This window comes from Rousettus aegyptiacus, unplaced genomic scaffold (assembly GCF_014176215.1).
Source record: "Rousettus aegyptiacus isolate mRouAeg1 unplaced genomic scaffold, mRouAeg1.p scaffold_m13_p_14, whole genome shotgun sequence".
NCBI lineage: Eukaryota > Metazoa > Chordata > Mammalia > Chiroptera > Pteropodidae > Rousettus > Rousettus aegyptiacus.
In genome coordinates, this window is record NW_023416289.1 from 5,187,061 (window position 1) to 5,210,007 (window position 22,947).

At 45.7% G+C, this 22,947-nt stretch overlaps 1 protein-coding gene across 10 annotated transcripts in view; it reads left to right on the forward strand.

Annotated features, from left to right (window-relative positions):
• The window catches only part of CHD9 (chromodomain helicase DNA binding protein 9), a 158,486-nt gene that overhangs the window by 24,357 nt on the left and 111,182 nt on the right, over positions 1–22,947 (forward strand). For 4 of the 10 annotated variants that reach the window (XR_004954206.1, XM_036231267.1, XM_036231269.1 and 1 more), the window contains exon 1: positions 20,629–20,697. The exons of 1 other annotated variant lie outside the window; for it this stretch is intronic. The gene's annotated coding sequence lies outside the window, so the exon portion shown is untranslated. Of the gene's footprint in view, positions 1–18,590; positions 19,342–20,565; positions 20,698–21,468; positions 22,087–22,947 lie in introns of those variants that run through there. 5 more of the 10 variants (XM_036231271.1, XM_036231272.1, XM_016142395.2 and 2 more) reach the window with 4 other exon arrangements.

Below are 22,947 nucleotides of genomic sequence, written 5' to 3' on the forward strand. Positions count from 1 at the left end.
GGTGCGTAAACACCTGGCAGGCCCCCACTCGGTTCCTCCCACAGGGCTCTGCCTTGGCCTCTCTCCCATGACTTGGCCTCCCTCGCTCCATCCTGAGTCTTGAGTTGGCCATTCCTTCGCTTTTCTGAAAAGTAATTGCATCTAATATGTTTTTCTTAAAGGCGTATTGTCTAGGTTTTGTCGTTTTGACCTTAAGAGACCATCCTGCTGTATGTAGCCTTCTGGAAGTTACGTCTTCCTCATAATATTATATTGGCAAAGTCTATCCATACCGTAGCATGGAGTTATGGTCCACTGGTTTTTGCTATGATATTATCGTCCTCTCCATTATGTCGCACAATTATTTATTTTTCTGTCGACGTTTGAGTAGTGACTGGCTTCCCACCACTCGGAATGTGCCGAGCTGAACGTTCTTTGTACACGTCTCCTGCGAAACGGTAGGCATAGAGCGATTTAGAATCCTACCAGCAACAAATGTATACGAGTCCTTTACATCCTCTCCAACACTTGGCGTTGTCAGACTTCTTCATTTTTTCCAACCCAAAGGTTCTTAAAGGATGCCTCGCGGTGGTCTATTACTTTTTATTGGCTAGCCAAGAATGGTTTACCACGGTCACTGGTGCAGTGACCCCACAAGGAGGCCGCAAGGACTTTATGAAGTACAGTATGCCTGCAAAGCCTCTCCCAGTGGGGACCAATCACCACTCTGTCTCTTTTCAGCTCTGGGTCCCTAGGATCCAGACGGTGCCCGACACCTCATAATTATCGTCATTGTCATCATCGTATTGACAACAACAGTAACGATAAGTGACGTTTATTGAGTGCTTACTAAGTGTCAGGTGGTATGCTAACTAACACCTCTAGTTTTATTAGTTCATTTGATTGTTCCAGAAACCCTATAAGGCAGTTCTATATTACTCCCATATAAAAGATGGGGAAATGAAATTAAGCATCTTTCCCAGAATCACACAAGTAGTAAATGATATAGCCAGGATCTGAACCCTCGAAGCGTTCAGCCACTCTATTTCGGGTATCTAATAAATAGTTGAATGAAGCGCTTTTACCTACTTGTAACCAGGGGCAGGGTCACATGCCAGGGCGCTTTTTATCTTATCTCCTATCGAATATGATTAAAATGCACCCGCATTTTGATTATAAACAGAGCTTAAATATTTTTATAATTTTACTCTAGTCAAACGTAACTCATTTATGATGGGTTATAATTTCTGAGCAATCATTATGCAGACTTGAGAACTCTCCTAACCTGTAAATTGTTCTCAAATGTCACGAGATGTTTATGAATTCCTCCATTACCACAATTCCCTTAACTTGGCTCTGTTTTTTCTCTTATCAATCACACTGATTGTCTCTAACATCTCATATATAATTCACTCATTATTGTGTCTAGTATTGACCCGGAAGGGCAGGAATATTTGTCTGCGTAGTTCTGTCTGCATCTTTAATTGGTTTAGCACTCATGTATTCTTAGCACCTGAAATTGTGCCTGGAACAAAGAAGCAGCTCAGTAAATACTTGTGTGAATGGAATAAATGTATGTATGCTTCCAGGGAGGGAGGGAGGAAGGAAAGAAGGAAAGAAGGAAGGAAGGAAAGAAGGAAGGAAGGAAGGGAGGAAGGGAGTGAATGAGTCAATGAGTTATTTTTTGAAGATCGCCTATATTATTTTAATTTTGTGGTTTTATTTTTCACTTTGAATCCAACTCTTCAGGTCTCAGATTTCAAAAATTTCCGTACACCTGAGATTTTGTGTGTATATACCTAAAGGATAAAACAGTCCCGAAGCTCCAAAACAATGTTTTGTTGCCTTTTCCTTTATCTCTTAAAAACCAACATCAACAATGAGCAGCCTGCCTCACGTAAGACTGGCCAGGAGGCAGGAGGCATTTCAAAACAAACAAACAAACAAACAAAAACCCAAAAAACTCCTGGCAGCCTTAATATAGCACTTTTTCTAGAATCTACGGCGGTGTCCGGGTCCAATGCACTCCATTACATATGCAGAACAAAGGGGCCACGCGGATTTCCCGAAGCACAGTGTGCCTGCACTGTGCGTGACCATCCCGAACCCCTGGCCGATCTTCCGATTTCCAAACCGGGGGTGCACGAGATAAAGGCAGGAATCAGGAACCATCCCCTCCTCGTCGAGCGAGCGTCTGGCTCCGTCGTCAGAGCCAGGCCAAGGAGTAATTATAGCTTCCCTCCGCGGTGTGCAGGGCAGGAGGCTGATTTAATAAAGGGAGCCTGCTGTCTGTCTCCAGCCTGGCTCTGACTCATGGAACTAGGGAGTCCCAGAAGCGCTACTTACGGAGGGTGGTGGGCAGCTGGGGAGCAGAGGGCGAGGGTGGCCTGTCAGCAGGGGCCAAAGCCCTGAGTTTCAGGAAACTCCCCGCTTGGCCTGGAGGAACCCGCAGCTGGAGCCAGAGGAAGTGAGGCTCAGACGCGGCAGCTGGCGTTCCAGCCGCTGCAGCCGCCGCCACTCCCTTTCAAGGAGGCCCCTGCTGTGCAGAGCCGGAAAATAAAATGGGTTAGTGATTTTCATATTCGCCGTTAATTGGGGGGGGGGGGAAACCACCCAAATTGGCCTCTACTAGGCCTGGCTGCTTTGTGTGATCCTCCATAGCTTTGGGTTCTTTTGGGGGGCCTGGGTCTGGGGAGTGAGGATCGTTCCGTACACTGGATTCCGCCACTGGCAGGGGAGGCAGCTAATTAGGTCTTGACAGCCACAGAGACGGTTTGACCTGGGTGTGGCTTCAGCTATGCGGAGGTGATGGCTCTGTTGTGGAGTGGATTGGATTCCACCTCCGAGAGGTCACCAGAGGTCATTTTATTTATCCTTCAGTCTCCGGCAGCTTCTTTTTCCTCTTGACAGTCTGCCAGGCAAGACAACTTGACCTCCTCCCCTAGGGCCTGCGGGGCCAGGAGAATCCGGCTCCCACCCCTTCCCTTCCTGCTGAGTCACCCACATCCCTGTCAGGTGATCCTCCCCTGGGCCCTTCTGAGAGCACCTTGACCTATATTCCAAACAATCCATTACAGCCGATTCGAACCGTCCTGAGCGAGAGCCGGCCAGGCCAGCGGGCACGGTGCCCAAGTGGCGCTTGCTGGCGGCCCCGCGGATGCCGACGAGGCACCCTGGGTGGTGGGACGGCTGCTCCCCTTGTGGGAATGAAATGGAAAGTTCGGGGGCCGAGGCTGTGTGTGGGGCGGGGAGGGAGGAGTGTCGAGTTGAGTCTGCTGGGAAAGCTGACAGCCGCTGAGAGACACGTGCTTCCCCCCTCCCTCTCCGGCTCGGTGGCTCGGTGCCAGGCCCTGACTGAGCAGGCTGCTGGGGACAGCAGTGAAGGGCAGATACCGTCCTGGCTCCAGGGCTGGGTGATACCGCTGCCCCGGGGAAGGGGAGAGGTGAGAAGCCTATGCTGAACTTGAGATAAACCGAGAGATTCATCCGGATGATCCCAGCCTGGGAAACTCCCATCCCCACCCCCAGCCCCCCACCCCCACCAAGGAACAAGTTCTCCTCCCAAAATTATTCACAAGATGGCCTCTACTTATTCTGTGCATGGGTTCTTTGTGCAGTTTGCTGCCTGCACAGCCTTGTGTCTTCTGGGTGCGAGGATAATGGGGTGCTGTGGGAAAGGGAATTAAAAGCCAGGTGTCGAGAATCAAACTTTCGGCCTCATCCTTGGGCTTCGAGCCTGTAAACGGTGATAGTCGCCGAAGATCACAGTTCCTGTTGAATTAGACAAGGACTCTGAATTAGGCGTCATTCCTCAAAGCCTGGCTCTAACCAGTGAGTAGCTCTGTGTCCTTGGCAAGTCACTAGAGGCTTCAGTCCCCAATCTGTCATATGGGGATTTAAGAAAAAACAAAACAAAACAAAAAAACCACCCTACTTCAGACGGTGTGAGCATTAGATCAGATGCTGTGTGTCTAAAAACATTATATTAATTATATCTAATTACGCATGGCTATACGACATCATTTTCTCTGGATTGTTAAATCCCCTCCCCCTGCCATCCGAAAGGATTATTTTATTTGTTGACTATCTCAAACATTGCAAGAGCTAGCCCTCTGGGCGTATTTATCAACGTAAAGAGAAAACTCTAGCCTCTGGCCACCTGGCCACGTCACAGTCCTACCAAGTCTGACAAGCCACCCGCCCGCAGGTTAGTTGTGTTTCCTTTAGTTCTTTTGCAACAAGAAAAGCTGTGTATTTATCATAATTTGAATGAAAACCTACGAAGTGGCGTGACACGTCGGATTTTTTAAGCCAGAGTGAAGTCGATTTATGACGCTGACTGCTCGGGGCGCAGCGGGCGCTGGAAATGCCCGGGGAGGTACCAGCGAGATGGGTGGACAACTGCAGAGGGAAGGGGCGGAGGGGGGACGGGAACCGGGACCTGCCGGAGCTGAGTCGTATTCCCCACGAGGCTAGGTAGGCTTAACCTTCGGAGCCCGTCACTTGTCACTTGCACGTGTCCCTTCCCAGGCCAGGTACCTAGTTTTTAAGTCATGTATTCCTTTCCTAAAGGGGAAGGGGGGGTGTCCCCCGTATTGTATACACTTCGGGCCCTACCAAACCTGGATCTGCCTCGTTATCGGTAGGTCTCTGAGAGGCTCAACAACCCCTGTCCCTGCTTAGGATTCTTAACCGCGAAACGAATGCCCGTGGGGTGTGGCACGTGGCATTTCCCTGCTTCCTTCGGCCGAACTGCGCGTCAGTAACGCACAGGAAGGGCCACGTGCGGTCCAGGTAAGGCCAACGCCACGAGCGAGGAGGCGCGGAAGGAGGGCAGAGGCCAGGAACACGCAGAATCGTGGAGCCGGTTCCGGGTGACCGCCGGAACCCCCCTCCGGGACCTCCCGACTCCAGTCTGGTTTCACGGCAGGGGCAGGACAGAAACTGGCTTGCGATCCGGGACTCTCTCTCACTAGTCTTGGATGGGCTTCCCTGGTCCTTTCTCGCCTAACTAGCTGAGTGGTTTTGGTGGTGGAGCCACTTAACCTCTTTGAGCCTTAGTTTCTTGACACTTAAGATAATGGTAGGCGATTTCAGACAGCTTCGCTTGAACTGTCCTGTCTACCACCGTATCCCCCTAAGTACGATGTCTAAAAATAATCATTATTATCTGATACTAGTAGCAAAACGTTATATAGTGCTTATAGGTGAGAAAGTACAGAGGTGTTGCGTAATTTCCCCGGGTCATCCGGCTTGTATGTAACGGGGCTGGGATTCAAACCCACGTGGTCTGGCTCCAGAGTTTCCTTTCTCGATCACTATCCTCTATCCTCCAAATAGTTCTTAGAATTAACAGGCGATTTTTTTTTAGAGCAGTTTTTGATTTACAGAAAAGTTGAGCAGACAGTACAGAGAGTCCGAGGAATGAAGCAAACCAACAAATGAAGTGCCCCTTGATTTGAGACTGTGACTCATCGTATGAGGTGCTTGGGAAGGGGACTTATCCTTTGAGCTCTCTCTGTGTGCCTGGTGTCTTCTATAGGTTCTTCCAAGTCTCATAGCCACCTTGTTAGGTAGGTGGCATTAACCCCGTTTTGCAGTGAGGAAACCAAAGCTCAGAGAGGCCCAGGGGGACTTGCCCTAGGTCACGTGACAGATGAAAGTTCTCATATGTGTCATTTTTCAAGATCACGGTTGCCCCTCTGAAAGGCTTCAAAATTCTCGCCAAAAGGTAATTTACCTTGTCATTTGTTAACCCGACATTCGTCTCGTGTACCTTTTCGTTTTTAAGATGCTTTGCATCCATTTTTATCTTTCGGCCCTCACGGTAGCCCAGGAAGGTAGGTGAGGCAGCAATTGCGATTCCATTTTATAGAGGAAGGACGCTCAGGCTTAAAAAGTTCAGATCATGTGCTAAGTGTTGAGGCGAAGTCAGAACCGAAACACGCATGCTGAGTCTCGCTCTGTGTCCCTCTCCTCCCATTAAAGTGTCCCTTCAGTATAACCTCACTGCCCTTCTATTCCGGCTAAGCCCACACAGAGGACGTACTTTGTTCTGAGTCCTCCAGGGGCCGCCCCTCTTCCCCGTGTTTGGCCAAGAGATTTTTTTTTTTTTTTACAGTATCTAAGTCTTGCTTGCATTTAAGTTTGTGCCTACACATCTGGCATTTTATCTGCCCCGTTGTTGCCAAAACACAGAGGGATAGGGTTACCCGACCTCTTTTTTCTTTCCGTATGTTTAACCAACACAAGGGAGAGTTGGCCCTTTAGAGAAGAACCTGTCCGATTCCGACAGCACAGTGAGGAACCGCACTCACTGCCAATGTCTGAAGCCCATTCCGTGATGGCGGCAGAGAAAGGATTTCCACTCACCCTCCGCTCTCAGGCCAGTAAAAGTCACACGTCACCCGAAGGGAGCAAATTGTCCGGCATTCCCCCCTTCCTTGATGACCTCTGCTGAAGGCACCCAACTCATTAGCCCAGAGTAGTTCTTTCTTTCTTCCTTTTTTTTTAAAATTGATCTAATTTTGGAAAAAAAAAAATCTCAAAACTACAGAAATGGTGTAAGAATGTTCCAGTGAACTCTCTTTTCTAGACCCCCTAGATTGAGAAGGGCTTCAGTTTTAAAACCTTATTTAATTTCGTTTCTCTTTAAAATACTGATTTTATTTGTTTGAGTAGGAATTACGTTTGTTTTGTTCAAAATGCCAAAGGATATACAGTGAGGGGTCCCCCCCAAATCTTGTCCCCCATTATCCAGTGCCCGTACCTAGAAGAAGCCAATGATTGCTCACGTTCCCTTCCAGAGCTATTTCATACGTATATAAGAAAATATAGTCCTATGTGTATATGCTCATTTCGGCTTTTCCGGCTTACGGTAGCATACTCTATTACTTTATACTTTGGTCTTCTCATTTGAAATAATTTGAATTTAGATTATAAAGAGTAGTCTCACTTTTTTAAAAAAAATGTTTTTTTTTTCTTTTGTCTGGGTGTACCATACATAGATTGTCACTTAGGTCATTTCCAAATTTTTGTCATCACTGACAGCATTGCAGTGATTAACCTCGTATGTATGTTATTCGATGGGATAGTTTGCAGCTTTTTAACAGAGACCAGAATGGAGATTCGGCTGTGAGTTTATGTCCAGGAAGTTTCATAAGTTCAGGTACTTACAGGGTGGGCCATTCCTTATCTCTGCTCTACACTCCTTTGATCTGGGGACTGGTGACCTCATCTTACATGTTCTGGGCTGTAAATTTTTCACTGGTGATATCTCTGGTCACAAAGGTGACAAGAACTTTTCTAAACAGGTTATTTTCTTGTGCTAACATGGTCTGACTGTTACTTGGTGTCCTCTGCCCATCTCTCGTCACACTTTGGCCAAGTCAATACAAGTAGCACATGGTTTGGCACTCGGAATCTAAACTGTCTGGGATCCATGAAGCAATATGTGTTCTGACCTTGGTGCTAGGTTAGGACACTTGAACCAGAAGTTCAGGCTTCATGATGTTTGTATTAGGGAAATAAATCCAAGTTTCCCAAGTGTGCTGTTTGAGGGATTCAAAGAACCATAATCAAAAGGTAGAAATACCACCACCACCAAAAGCCAATACACAGCTGTTTCTCAGAGGACAGCTGGGACGAGGTGCTGCAGAGTTAAGCGGCCAGCAACGTCCTCTGCTTCGTTTGCAGATTAGGAATGTCGCATGTATTTACTAGCACACACTTCAGGTAAAGAACTAAACTCCATCGTTGTTAGATCAGAGGAAAAGCAGAAAGGTTTTGAATCTGAAGATGCAATAGCCACACTACATGTGCGTGCGCGCGCGCGCGCACACACACACACAAGCATTTCAGGTCCACCACTGTCAGCTCAGAGGAAGAGAAGAAAGGTTCATAATCTAGTTAAAGACACAACTTCCAGATTACACACATACACAGCAACCACTACGAGCACACCATACCACACACCGCACACCTCACATGTGATGTGGTCGTACTGTAACATTTGGGGGGATGGGGGAAAGTTGTCTTATTCAGCATCGTGCTTCCTAGATGGGTTACCCGCCATCTATTCTAGATTTTTAAAAAGGAGGAAGGACATATCTCATCTTTAAAAATATTTAGAAAGGAAATGTGTTGTTTATTCTACAAGATATATGTGTACAGAAAGGAAAGACGACATCATAACTTCTGAGCTCCTTCCCGGCTTTAAAATATGCAGTCGCGCTCATCATCCGGAAGTTCTGCGTGGCAGCTGTTAATTCCTGGAGTAATTGTCACCCTGCAGCTTGGGCACAGGCTCCTGCATTTAACAAACCTTTATGGAGTGTCTGCTACGAACCAGGCACTGCCACAGCACTGAAGACGTAGTGGACAGACAGACATCCTTATCCCACGGAGCTTATGTTCAGTAAAGGTAGAGGGAAAAAAAAATAAGTAAATCATAGTATATCATATGGTGCTCAGTAATATGGGGAAAAATCCAGCAGCGGGATGCCACAGGGAGTGTGGAGTAGAAGGAGGAAGGTCACAGTGCTAATTTAAGGTGGCTGGTTAGGGAGAGCATCACCGAGAAAGTAGCATTTGCACCCAGTCCTAGAGGAGGGGGGATGGCTTAATGGCGGCCCTTCAGGTAAAGGAGATTAACCTCCTTCCTTGTATAATTTGAGAGGAAGGCCTTTTTATCTCCAAATGTTTTTTGTTTTGTTTTACCAACTAATCATGAGCCCTAAAATTTTAGTATTAGTAACACACAGTTTCAGGTTCCAACGCTAGAATTAGAATCTACAGCTATCGATTCTTAAAACCTTTGTGTGGATGTGTTAGCCTGATGTTTTTGTAAGTTTTAACGAGGGAGGAGAGGAAGGCGATTGGAACGAGAGGAGGTATTTGTGAGAAGCGCGGGGAGCAAGAACGTGACGTGAGAGCCTGGATGCCCAGGGCTGGAGAGCGGGACTGAGCTGTCCCTTAAGAATTTGTTCTCATGTCTCCTACCGTGCCAATATTGTCCCGTCCTGGGGACGTTCTGAGGCTCTCAGCCAGGTGCTCTGAACCGGAGTGCTGAGTGAAGTGCCCCGGGGTGCAGGATGACGCATGGTTTCATAATGCGTCTCCTGAGGGCCTCCAGTGTTTGGAGTTGGGCTGGGGATGGTAATATAAAACGGGGACACCCAGGAAAGCAGTTCTGAGGCTTTGTAGCTCTCTGGGTCTGTGGTTAAGGTAACAGCCCTCAGAAGAATAAACTCGGAAAGCATCCTCCTGAATCAGTACAGAGTGGCAGCATTATTTATGATGACATTCACCTCATCGTTTGAAATTAGATTGTCCCCTGTGTCTGTAGCCTGGGTTTATTTTTGTCCCTATAAGTTCAGTTCTCAAAAATGCTTCTGTGGGCATAGACTTCAGACCGTGGGTCACAGACTCAAATGCTTACTGGGGACTGTGACAAACTGGAGAGTGTGTGCCTCTGATTGTCTCCTGGGATTGTTATCAGTTGGGTATGAGAGTTCAGTATTGCTACAATTTCTCACTTTTCAATAGAAGCTGGAAAGCCCAATTTTTTAAAAAATGTTGGCAACTACTTCGAGATACTTGGATAAACTGTGCGGGCCAATTTATGATTTCTGATCTAAACAGATAATTTGGTTCGTTATGGAACGTGATAGGAAAAGCAGGCTAAAGAGGGACATCTGTTCAACCTGACAGTTTGAGAAGGTAAATTTCGGGGGGAGTTGAGCTCTGCCAAGTTGCCCCCTTTGCCGTGGTTCTGCCTCATCTATCTTAGATATTCTGGTTATTTTGGAAAAACCAGAACATCTGTGTAGTCCTGGTGGAATGGGAGAAGATGCCGACCCGAGATGCCTGGACGGCCTGGGTTTTCATGCTGGTTCTGTCTCACGCTCACTGTGTAACCTCGCATAGATCTCACGGCCCTGGGGGTTTGGGGGTTTGGTTTCTTCATGTGCAGAATGAGACGCTGGACTTAGGGTTTTCAAAATGTGCCCCCTCCAGAGATGCCTTTGAGGGGTGGGGAGGGCAGGGCATCCCAGGGCGTATAGAAAGGCAGCTTGGCCTTTGTTCCATTTTTTATTTATTTTTTCTTCTTTGGGGCTTCTGCTTTTCTGTGTTTTAGATCTTGAACTTATGCCAAAAAAAAAAAAAATTATTTTTGAAGAGTTTCGAAATAACTGAATTTGTTTATCAGCTCTAGTGTTATTTGTAAAGGTTTGCAAACTCAGTGAGGCCTGCGCTAATCTGAACAGTAGTCTTTTCTCCATTTGCCTACGGATGCTCATCTGGTTAGAATTGCCATTAGACCCAACCTCAGGCATAAATCAAATCACCAAGTAGCCAACAAATATGGGAAGATTCTGATACATGAATCAGTTCAAAAGCTTGTTGGGGCGGGGAGGGGCATTTTCTTTCTTTGTTTTGGCAAACGGATGTATTCTTTTTGTGATATTTTCCTAATATACAATGTACTGCAGTTATATTTGTTACTAACACTTCCTGATAAATTATATCAATATTTCATAGTGATCTGCAACTTTCCACTCAAACGAGTCTGAAAATCGCTCAGCTGTCTTTAAGATTAGTTACGATTTATTCCTAACTTAATATGTGCTGACTTTATGTATACGTCTCTAAGCTTCAGATTGTTAACCCTGCAAAGGAGATATTTTTTCTGTTTATTTTATTAATAAATAAAGAAAGTAAGGCTAGGTGAGGTTAAAGACTTACCTGGACCACATCGAATTCTAGCTGATACCTGTCCCAGCCTATTCACAACCAGACAACCTCTGAGGTTGCTTCTAGCCTTGAGATCTTAGGAGGCAAGAGTTCTCCTGTTTTAAACTGCCCTACCATTAACTGCAGAACTGCTTTCAGGTTTCAGCTTTCTAGATTCTCTTATCTATTAAAAACCTTGAATAGAAACCTGTTACCTCACAGTTATTCAAGTTTGTTGCCTTGATCTTGACTGAGGGAGGGTCTCTAAATTTAAGTTGTCTCCTCTGTGACCTGCACATCTTCAGTGGGAAATGAAAGAACGTTAGACCTGGGCATGGAAACAGACTTTTAGGGATGAATAAGTGGACTTTTCGATGCAATTCTTGCACATGGCTGAGCTGAGTTTCTCTTGCTGCAAAGGAAACAGCCTTCCCTGTTTGCTGATCTATCTCCTCTTCTGGTCTAATGGACTCAGTTTCCCTGTGGTGGGTGTGTGCCGAGAGTATGTCACAAAGCAAGTGCTGATAGTGGACAGGTTTTTGGTTCAGCACTTCGCTGGGCACACAGTATCCCCTAGGTCCATATTTCTAATTACTGTAACCACTGGATTTTTTTTTTTTTTGCTTAATTAAATATTCACCTACAAGACCAAATACCCGTAATTTTCATTTGCACACTAACATTTCCAGAGAACTTTTGTGAATGTTATCTATAAGAAACAACAGCCATGTGAGGCAGGAGGCATAGGTTTTGATTCTCATTCCACAGGCAAGAAAAATCGCTGGTCGTTCATTCAGTTGGCAAGTGGAAGCGCCTGGACCGTGACTCTGATGTTTCTACCTCTGATCCCGTGTCCTCTCCATTTCGCTATCATCTTCTAGCTTACCTGACTGGAGGGGAAACCAGTCGACTTTCAGCGTTTCTGTTACCATTTCCGATGGCGATCTTGAAAAATAAAGGAAAAGGCAGTTGATTAATAGCATGGCTTGAGGAAAATACCAATAACCATTGTTTTTCCTTTTTTTTTTTTTTTTCTAATAAAGAGCTTCTAGTCGTAAATAAAGCCTTAAAGTTTAGAGTTTGTCATAAGAGGAAGCATGGACAGTGTTTCTGAGCCCACCACTACTTGACCTCTGTTTCCCCCAGGGAAGAAGATGGAATTTGTACTCTACCCTCTTCTGGTACCATTGTTTTTTGTTTGCTTTGCAGCTCAAACACTTTGATTGATTGATTGATTCATTCATTCATTTTTTCATTGACTGACTTCTACAGCTAAATCAGGGTTTGTTGATGACTTTTTTTTTTTTTTTTTTTTTACTAAGGAAGAGAGAAGTGTGCTGGAACTTCTCCCTTTAGTTTGAGGTTTCAGAGCAGGTACTAACAGATGAACCCAGGTTACTTGGATGCCTTTTCTCTTTCCCGAGAGGTTAATTTTTCATCTGGCTTTTGCTTTTTGTGATAATGAAGCAGGTATTTTGAAGCCTCTGCAAGTGGTCTGAAGAATGCTCTGGGCTACCTTAGACAGAGGTCACACAGGAAAGACTCCCCTAGGGAATAAGAACTTGTAGTCAGGTCATTATTCAGCTCTGTGTCGCTCAGAGCAGTTCTTTGACTACACAAAGATCTTTTCAAACATACTGATGCGTAAAGACTCATCACCCTTAGGTCAGGGCAGGGTCTAAGCAAAGGTAATTTTTTAAGTTTCTCAGGTGATTCTAATATGCAGTAAGGTTTGAGAATTTCCGATACAGGCTTCCAGTGTCTTGAACAAAGCCAGGTGGGATAACCCCAAATGACAACAGTTCTTCCTGCCAGAACGTTGCAGGTATGTTGAGTGAACAGTTCAGTCAGTGTAAAATACACATTTATTGGAGCACCTGTGTTCTAGGTGTTGGGGATACTGCCAGGATCAAAACGGAGCCTGTCCATGCCCCCAGATGCTTGCTTTCTAGAAGGTGCAGACAAATAATAAACCCATGAACAGGGCCGTGGTAAGTGGTAAGAAGGAAGCGAACAGCAATTATGGGTCAAGGAAGGCCCCTCTGAGCAGCTGTTTTTTTGCAGGACCTGCAGAATCAGCTGTCCCTAGAGCCAGTGAGAAAGCAGGGGGACCCAAAGGCGAAAAGTCCCTGAAACCAGGAGTGTCGTGTTTGAGGAACAGAGAGGACTGCTGTCACTTTCATTTATCTAGAAACAGGAGGGGCAGTTAGCGAGCAAAGGCCGGCCCGACATTCCTTATAGTTTGCACGGATTACTCAGTGTGTTTTTGCCAGCTAGTGTATACTCCGGCAAGGAAACACAGAGAGAAGTGCCCTCCAGGAGCTGGGGTGCTGCGTGTGGGTCAAAAAAGGGCATCAGTTATTAGCCAAAATTGCTGACTATGAGAAAAAGTTAGGCAGTCCTACGTGACACTGAGAGAAACCCATGCAAAAGAAAAAAAAAATCAATTACATATTTGATAAGCACGTTTGGCCTAATTCTTTAGTCTTTTTTATCTTGTTGCTAACTGTCACCTGAACTAGCAGAACTGGCCCCGTTTTGGCAGACACCCAGGTCTCTGACACTATTTTTGAGGTCTCTACCTAACCAAACTTTCTGGAAGGTCAGATGTTTGTCATATATCTATAATGTTGGAGAAAACAAATCTGGGCCTTTAGGAGATGTAACTATTTCTATAGTTTTCTTGTCTTAAGAAACATAGAGCTAGCTTCTTTCCTAGTTTTCACAGAAGACTTCTACTTAAATTATGCAAAGTCACCAACTCCTCGACATCTAATGGTAACTGGAAAAAGAAAGGCAACACTGATTTATTTTCAGCAAAACTTTCTACGGTTTCTCTGTTCTTAAATTAAAAAAAAAGTTTCAATCATATAACCTGGAGTTAATTTTCCTGGTTTGGCATGTTGTTACTCATCCTCTATAAAACAAACCATGGGGTTCAGTGCAAAGAAAAGAACTATAGTTAATATACATCTTAACCAAAATGTCCAAGAATTCCAATAATCCCCAATACTTTCAAATAAGATAATATGTGCTAGTAAAATGTGATTACATTAAAAAATGATCTTAAGAAAGATAGTTCTTCTTAAGTGGTCCATATGAGGCAAGAAAAAACTCACCCAGTTATTTTTTAAAATTATAAGGCTTTGGGAATTGTTGAAAGAATTGTTTTATTCCTAATAATAATATATGATTTTTATAAGCTCTTCCCAAGGCACATAAGTAGGAGTGTGAAACCTGCCCAATGGGATTGCGGAAAGATGGCGATCAGATTATAGTTATGCCTATAACTAATGAGGAAAACCAAGTCAAATATTAAGGAGGGAGCCCAGTGCAATTTTCTCTTTCGAAGCTTAAATAAGACAAGGTGGATTTAAATTGTACCAGGATGGGTTTCTTCTTGAAATAAGATACCCATGATACCTATAAAACAAACCAGCTGATTACAAAAATACATGTCCGTCATTTCCATCGGTTTGTAGGCCTTGTGGTCTAGATCATACTTTTTTTTTTTCAGCATAGCAATTACACTACCTGCAAATGAAGGTTAAATATTACCAGAATTAATAAAAGTAATTAATTATGGGTATTTACTTCACAAAATCATTTGCCATGAGGCCCAGGACTCCATCTGTCTTGTTCATTATTGTATTCCCAGCATCTAGCATTGTACTTGACACGTCACAGATACTCTTTAAATATTTGTTAAACGAAAAAATTTTTTTAAAAAAAATAGCAGCCGCATTTCATAAATATGATCCCTCCAAACTTGATTGAGATGTAACTTCTCCAGGAGTGCCCTTGTGACTCAAAGAGAAGCAGATGCACAAAGAAGAGGAGATGAGGTACGCTGGGAAGTCTTATCAAGGTACACGGCGAAACCTCTTTTTCCCAAAGACCTTTTAAGATTAGGACAAGCAACTGTTTATGGAAGCAGAGCAGTGGAAGATTTGAACTGTCAAGTAGGATCCTGCTTTGAAGTACATTCCTGGCTCAAAAGTAGGGGATAAACTAGATAAAACATAGAGACTCTAAGATCTGTCGCCGATTAAATAGGCCTAAGAGTAAGAGTCTGAGGAACAGCTGCCCGGCTGAACACATCCTCTGGATGTTATTAGCAGCAGCCTCTAGATTTGAAAACAGTGCTGAACATGCTTTTAAATGATCTTTGAGGTGCTTTAAGCGACAGATGAAAGCCCGCGTAGCCCTCTTTTCTGTTTGTTTGACAAGAGCCTGAAAGGAAGGCTCAAAAGCTTTCTAGTGATATCCTGCACTCCTGTTCTAAAAAGAACCTATGTTCTAAACCGAGTTAGAGAAATTTCACAGCTCCCAGGGGCTGATGTGAGGTTAGTTTTTACTTGCTATTGAACCAACTAATGGTTTCTTTCAGGTTCCCTTCCTAGGGTGGAAAAGTGAGCTCTTTAAGCCACTATTCATTATTGCAGAAAGATGGAAATCACATTCTATTTCATGATGTAACGGGGCATAAAACATCGAAATTATGTAAAAGATTTCAAAAGCACACTTTAACGTTTATAAAGACTTACCATTGGTCTGTGAAAGAACATTTTTTTAGCTCCTCAATCTGTGGGGGAAATGCCAAGAAAGATTAGTGAAAAGATATTTTATACCCACGCATTTGTTCGATATTTATTACTTATATGGAAATAATCATCCTTCTTTGGCCAACACAGCACCCAGCCTGGTACATGTACGTGGTATTGGTATTTAAATGCATGTAAATTATACCAGTCACAAAACTGGTAAGCCCAATATGAGAAATAACAATGTCACTACAACAATCTTCAGATGTAAAAAAATTATTTAGTGTTAACTAATCTGATAAATATAATGAAAATATATCTGTTCTTTTTGTCTCAATATGTGTTCATATATATGTGTGTGTGTGTGTACGCATATATGCATATATGTACTTATATTCATATATACTATTTAATGAATATAATACTATAATAAATTTGGAAATTGCTGGCTAGGCATCACTTTTTTTTAAAAAAACAGCTTTATTGAAATAGTATTTAGTTACTATAAAAGTCACACTTCAGTAGTATTTAGTATATCCACAGAATCGTGCAACTATCACCACGATCTAATATTAGAATTTTTTTTTTTTTAGGCGAGGCAACCCTTGGTTGACCTCACAGATTGCAAGGACCTTGTCATCTTACAATCCTTTTTTTTTTTTTTTTTTTTTTACACCTATAGCATCTGGTCTTCCTAGGTGATCTCCCATCTAAGTACTAACCAGGCCCGATCATGCTTAGCTTCCAAAATCAGATGGGATCCGGCTTGTTCAGGGCGCCATGGCTGTAGACTAATTTTAGAAAATTTTCATCACCACCCAAAAGTACCTATTAGCAATCACTCTCCATTCTTCATCCCTTTCCTTCCCACCGAGCCCTAGGCAACCACTAATCTACTTTCTGTCTTTATAGGTTTGCTTATTCTGCACATTTCATTCAAATAAAATCATATAATATGTAGCCTTTTGTGTGTGGTTTTTATCACTCTGCATAATGTTCTCAAGGCTGATCTATGGTGTAGCATGTATCAGTACTTGATCTTTTTACATAGCTGAATACTATTCTGCATGGATATACAACATTTTGTTCGTATTCGTCAGTTAACGGGCATTTGGGTTGTTCCCATTTTTGGGTTTTATGAATAATGCTGCCATGAACATTTGTGTACAAGTTTTTATGTGGACATATGTGTTCATTTATTTTGAGTTGCCGAGTCATATAACTATGTCTAACTTTTTGAAAAAACTGTTTTCTGAAATGGCCGCACCATTTTACCTTCCCATCAGCGATGTAGAGGGTTCCAGTTTCTCCACCTCCTTATCAGCGCTTGTTATCTCGTCTTGTTGATTATAGCCATTCTAATGAACGTGAAGCGTATCTCATTGTGGTTTTGATTAGCATGTCTCTAATAACTAATGATATGCATCTTTTATGTGCATATTGGTTATTTGTACATCTTCACTGGAGAAATGCCTATTCAAAAATGCTTTGCCCATTTTTAAACTGGGTTATTTGCCTCTTTATTGTTGAGTTATAAGATCTCTTTACACCCTAGACCCTTATCAGAGGTATGATTTGCAAATATTTCTGTCATTCTGTGGGTATCTTTCTTTGCACTGTCTCGGTGGTGTCCTTTGAAACACAGATACCTATTTTGATGTTCAATTTATCCATTTTTTTCCCCCTTTGGTTGCTTGTGCCGAAGTTTTTAATTTTAATGAAGTCTAATTTCTCTGTATTTTCTTTCGTTGCTTATGCTTCTGGTGTCGTGCATAAGAAACAATGGCCTAATCTAATATCCCAAAGATTTACTCCCACATTTTCTTCTTAGAGCTCTCTAGTTTTACATCTTGCATTTAGGTCTATGATCCCTTTTCATTTATTGTGCGTGATATGAGATAGGGATCCAGCTTCATTTTGTAGCACTTGTTTATCCTGTCGTCTTTCTCAATTTAAAGGTGTTGGCACTTTTGTTGAAAATCAACTGACCATAAGTGTAAAGGTTTATGTCTGGATTCTCATTTCTATTCCATTGATCTGTATGTCTCTCCTTATGCCAATACCACACTGCCTCGATATGCTATAGCATTGTAGTAAGTTTTGAAATCAGAAAGTATGAGTCCTCCAACTTTTCTTCCTTTTCGAGGATGTTTTGACTATTCTGTGGGCATTACTTCTGCAGGTCTCACTGAGATAGGATCTAACTCTAAGTTTTGCAGTTTTAAGATCTCGATTGTATCAGTTTTCCCAAAAAGAGAACAGGTACTAGAACATTGGTTTATATTCCTTAAACTCGCAAAATGCTGTTTGATGTATACATTTTAGCGCATATATGTATACATATACATATACATATATATACATATATATGTGTGTGTGTGTGTGTGTGTGTGTATTTGGTGACCTTAACCAAAGTCCCTATACAGGGAATTTCCCTCATGAGATGCCAAATTAATTACTAAAATGTTGCTTGATGAACGTAGAATTGGAAACTAAGGTGGAAGAGAGGGGTATAGTATAATGGTTAAGAGTTACAGGCTTTAGGTCCTCCAGTCCTAAATTTGAATTGTATCTCTGCTACTAAATGATTATGTAACCGGAGCAAGATTTTGGACCCTCTTCATCGATAAAATGGAAAAAACAACCGCTTCCTCATAGAGTGGTTGCGAAAGTAGAATGAAATAACAAGTACAAACCCTTAACACAGTGCCTGGGACTAGATTTCAGTAAATGGTACCTGTTGGGCATACTTGTAAATGCTGTATTCGGGGTGTGGAGACTACCCTCTGTCATAGCTCAGGCTTCCTAGGGACCTGAAGAGCCTTGCTACCGCCTGGCTCTGGACATCACATTGCCCGAGAGAAATAGTAGGTCAGTGTTGCTAGATTTTGATGTTGTTGGTATTGATTCTTATCAATTTAATTTTTGAAGGGGAGTATTTACTAATCTAGCCTAAGAGTACATATCCAGAAACCTCAGTTACCAAGAATACCACCAAGATTTAAGAAATTAGTAAAAACCAGTCACTGAACAGTCAAAATTGATGTCACATAAACGCATGTAGTTAACCCATAGGAGAACCCCACAGAAAATCTTTACTCAAAACCTGAAAGTCTAAACTAATAGAAGTGTATCTGTGTCTAAGTTCACAATAGAATAGAAGCATTGAAAGAAAGAGAGAGAGAGAGAGACAGAGAGAGAGAGAGAGAGAGAGAGAGAGAAAAGAAAGAAAGAAAGAAAGAAGGAAAGAAGGAAGGAAGGAAGGAAGGAAGGAAGGAAGGAAGGAAAGTAAGTTAGTTGTTAGGTAGATAGGTAGAATAAAGAAGTGTCAGCTCAGTAATAATGAAGGAGACATACAAAAAACAAAATGTAATTTTAAAATAATGATAACAGCATTCTAGAGGATATTTATTACAGGGACAAATAGATCCACGTACATTTGAGTGCATTCATTGATCATAATAGAATATCATCATGTTGATAATGATAATGATCCTTAATCACCAAGTTTAAGTAATTTTCAAAGGGCCGTATTCAAAAAAACCTTAGTTTTCTTGGGCGAGAAAAGTTCTGTAAAGTAGCTAAAGATTTCATTTATATGGGATATTTTCTCCTATGATGCCAGATAAATGACATGTTACTGGCCTTCAGGTTGCCTCAACAGGTTGAATTTGCGAACTAAAGCAGTATTTAAATAAGCAGTGTAGGGAGCTCAGAGATGAACTGCTTCTGTGCGTTCTTATCTAGTATGTGGTTGTTATTAAGTATCCTTGAGGGGAATCAAAGCTGTAATTGTAACTTCTCTCACAGCGGTTTCCTTCCAGCTTTCAACATCTCAGCTAAAAAGCGTTGGGTTGAACTACTCTGGAGGGTCTTTGGGGGGAATATAAAGAATGAAATTACTTGGCAACTAACACTCTGTAGACCACAGCCGTTCTCTTCTGCTCAGGCATCAACATGCAGAGTGACATTGCTCTATGCTTCTTTGTGGAGACTGAAATTCGAGGGATTTCTGTCGACTCTAAGGAGAATGTTAAACATCACTCACAGTAGATTTGAAACGGCAGTTTCCAACAAACTCAAGGTAGGCTGACTTAAGTTTTAACATTCCATCATTTTGTCTCTCTTTCTAATATGGATTTAAAAATTTTAATTACGTGCTAAAGCCAGCTCAGGACCCGAAAGAGAGAGAGACCCATAGAGTTTTAGAGCCGGAAGGCCTTTAGAAAATTTGTCCAGACACTTCATTTTACAGAAGGGAAAACCGAGGCCCTGGGACGTATTATGACTTAATGTAGGTCACTCAGTTCATTGGTGACAGCGAGAGGGAACCCATGTGCATCCACGCCTTTTCGTAGGCCAGTGGTTTTCTAGTGCGTCCCCTGCTCCTACACCGGTGTCGCCCTTCACTCCTTTTATTATTCGTTCTTTCTTTCCCTTCATAGCTGTGCAATTCAGAGCGAGGGCCTGATCATCGGGAAGACTAGGTTTCAGCACCAGCTTTCCACCACTTGAGGTGCACGCTGTCTCTAGACCAAGACTCGGGGCTGGGTCTCGCCTTAGCCTGACGCCTTTTGCACGGCAGGTGCTTGGCACCTGGAGCGATCGCCACCGCATCCTTGCGGCGGCACTCCCCTTGCTCCCGATTTTACAGCAAGGCGTGTGTCACTGGGGTCCCCGAACGAAAAGGAGAACGTGGGGCCGAATCCACGGCCGTTTGAAAACCGAGGCTCTTGGACACCCTCGTGGCTCCACGCCGGACCCCGGCTGCCTGGGATCGGATGCCCAGCGCGTCTGTGACCCCGGCGCCGACCCCGCCGCCGGTCAGCTCGCGGCCGGGGCGTGCCCGCCGGGCCTGACGTGGCGGCGGGGCCGCGGGCCGGGGAGAGGCCGCCGCGAGGGCGCGGCCTGACGTGGCGGCCGCGGCGGGGCGGCGAGGGGCGCCCGGGCCACTGCACTGCCCCGCGCTCCGGCCAGAGGGCGCCCGGCCCCCACGCTTCCCCGCCCCGAGGCCGCCCGGCGCTCAGGAGCAAGCGCTCCGGCGATTGGGTCGGCGGCGCGGCGGGGCCATGTTGGAGCGGGGCGCCGACCCCGCCTCCCGCCGCCCTCCGCCCCGGGCCGCGCCGGGCCCCGCGGGGCGGGGAGCGGCGGCCGCGGGCCTCCCCGCAGGGCCGCCCGGCGCGGCCCGGGCTCCGGCGGGAGCCGCAGCGGTCACGGCCGCCCCTCCGAGCGCCGGCCAATCAGCGGCGCGAGCACAAATATGCAAATGACGCGCCGGTGCCGCCGGAGTGCCGCTCGCAGGGGCTGGTGGGGTCGCGCCGGGGGAGCGGCCTGGGCCAATCAGGCGGGTGCGTGGCGGCGCGGGGGAGGCGGCGCCCCTCACTCCTCCCGCCGCGCCCGCCCGGCCGCGCGCTGACAGGGGGGCCTGGCCGCGCCGCCGGTAAGTGCCGCCGCCGCCCGCCGCGGCCGCCCGCCGCCGCGGGCCAGGGGACGCCGCCCGGGGCCCGCGCGGGGCCGCGGCCGCCGCTCAACTGGTGGGGCGCGGCGGGGGCGGGTTCTGTCAGGCGGGTGGGCGCCGGCGGCCGCCCCCGCCGCGCTGGCCGCGCGTGTCAGTCCCAGGCGAGGCGGGGGGCGGCGGGGGCGCCTCAGTCCATGGCGAGGCCGCCCGGCGCACAGCGAGCGGCGGGGAGTTGCGCGCCGGCCGCCGCCCGGCCGGGCGGGGGCCGCGGGGTGGGCGCAGGGCTCCGCGAACGCCGCCGCGCGGGAGGTCGGGGGCCCGCGGCCGGGGCCGGGCGGGCGGGCGCGCGGCGACGCCGGGGCGGGGGCGCTGCCCGCACGTGCGGCCCAGCCGGCCCGCGGCCCGCCCCGCGCCTGTCATGGCTGCGGGCCGCGGCCCCCGCCCCGCGCCCGCAGCCCCGGGGTCGGCGCCCGCCGCCGCCGCGCCTGTTGCGTCGCGCGGAGGCGAGGGCGGGCCGGGCCGGGCTCCCCTCCCCGCCCCGCGGGCGCCGGGGGGCCTCCCCGGCGGCGCCCTGCCCTCCCGGGAGCGGGCTTCCCTCCATCCTGCAGCCTCTCCGCCCTCCCGCCCGCTTCCTCGCCTCCGTGACTCATGACAGGGCGTCCCGCGCGAGCCCCGGACGCCCCCGGCGCCGTCCCGGGCCCGGCCTCGGGGCGCCGGCCGCGCTGCCCTCCCCGTGGTCCTCCGCCCCGCGGGCCTCCACGTCTGCAGCGCGGCCCGGACCCCGCCGCCGCCTTCTTGGGCTCCGGGTGTGGGACGTGGTGGGTGGTTCCAGGGTTCCCTTCGAGGACATCCATCCCAAAGCCAAGCACGACCCGGAAAGCCTGGCTGTCTGTCTTACTGGCTTGTCGCAGTCGCCAGCTTAGTGGTTTCTGTTTGTTCCTTTTTTGGTTTTGTTTTGCCCTTTTTTTTTTTTTAAGAAAAATAAAACTTTTCAGAACAAAGTAGACAATTTTTTTTTTTTAAATTGTGGTATTAACAGTGTCACAGTTACTTTTTCGGAAGTCCGGAATTTGACATTAATGTGACATTTATGTGGAATGCACATAACTACCTCGGAATCACCCCGTATCAAAGTTTATCTTCATTAATAAAATCACTGTTATAACTCAGTTTTTCAGGTTTTGCATGCTACTTTTCACCTTTTCCTTTTTCTCTGATTTCAGACTCTCCAGTTCTACATAACCAGCTATGATCTTGAACTAAAGAGAGGGCTTATCTCGTGTAATGTTACTCTACTCAACTCTGCATAATTGTATCGGTTGTACTTTCTAAAAGAACAACTAGTTCCACAAACACATGAATGCATACAAGGTGAACTTCAGGGGAGAGTCCACATTGCAGAGGCAGAGCTTTGTGGTGTTTTTGAGTGTTTTCTGTTTGCAATGCAAAAGTATGAACATAGCGATTCTTTTCTGTTGGGTTTACAGAACTCGAATTTAAATGTGACTTTTTGCTAATAGCTTTGCAGGCAGAGCTTTCTGCATGTTAGATAATTGATGAATATTTCTTAAATGAAAAATAACTTTAGTTCCAAACAAAAGTATTTATCTTCCGATACTTTTCTGTTTCTGCTTCTATTATTTTGACACTTCTTATTAAATTGTTGTCCTGTATGTCCTACATAGTATTGGTAGGTCTTAGTCCTTGGGAAGTTTCCTGTATACTATATATCCTATAAGATAGACATGAAGTGCTCTTGGGGGAAAATAAGTGGACTCCTGGATTTGCTTCTGGTGCCTGTCATCCTTGGAAAGTTTTGGGAGAGTGGCTATTGTAGAGTTAAAAAACAAAAACCTTGTGATTGATTAACTAGAAAAAGATAATGTCCTAAGGATATAGGGAAATAACATTAGGAAAAAGCATTGTACTGGTGTAACCAGTCAAGCCTTGTTCTTGAGTGCTGATTGAAGAGAATCAGGACTTTGCCACTTGACTAGCTGTCGTCTGGGCTGGGGAAAGTTTCTTAACCCTTTAGTTCTGGCTGGTCAGATAATTTAACCAACAAACAAGAGACTGACAGAGGGAAAACCAGATTTTAATAGGTGGCCATGGGGGATTCACATAAGCACGAAAGCTCCAAAGACTGAGGCAAAGGAGGTCGCTCAGTTACTTTGGACAAAGGAGAAAGGGCGGAGTGGGGGGGAGCTTATGGTATTTCGAAGGGGAAATGGG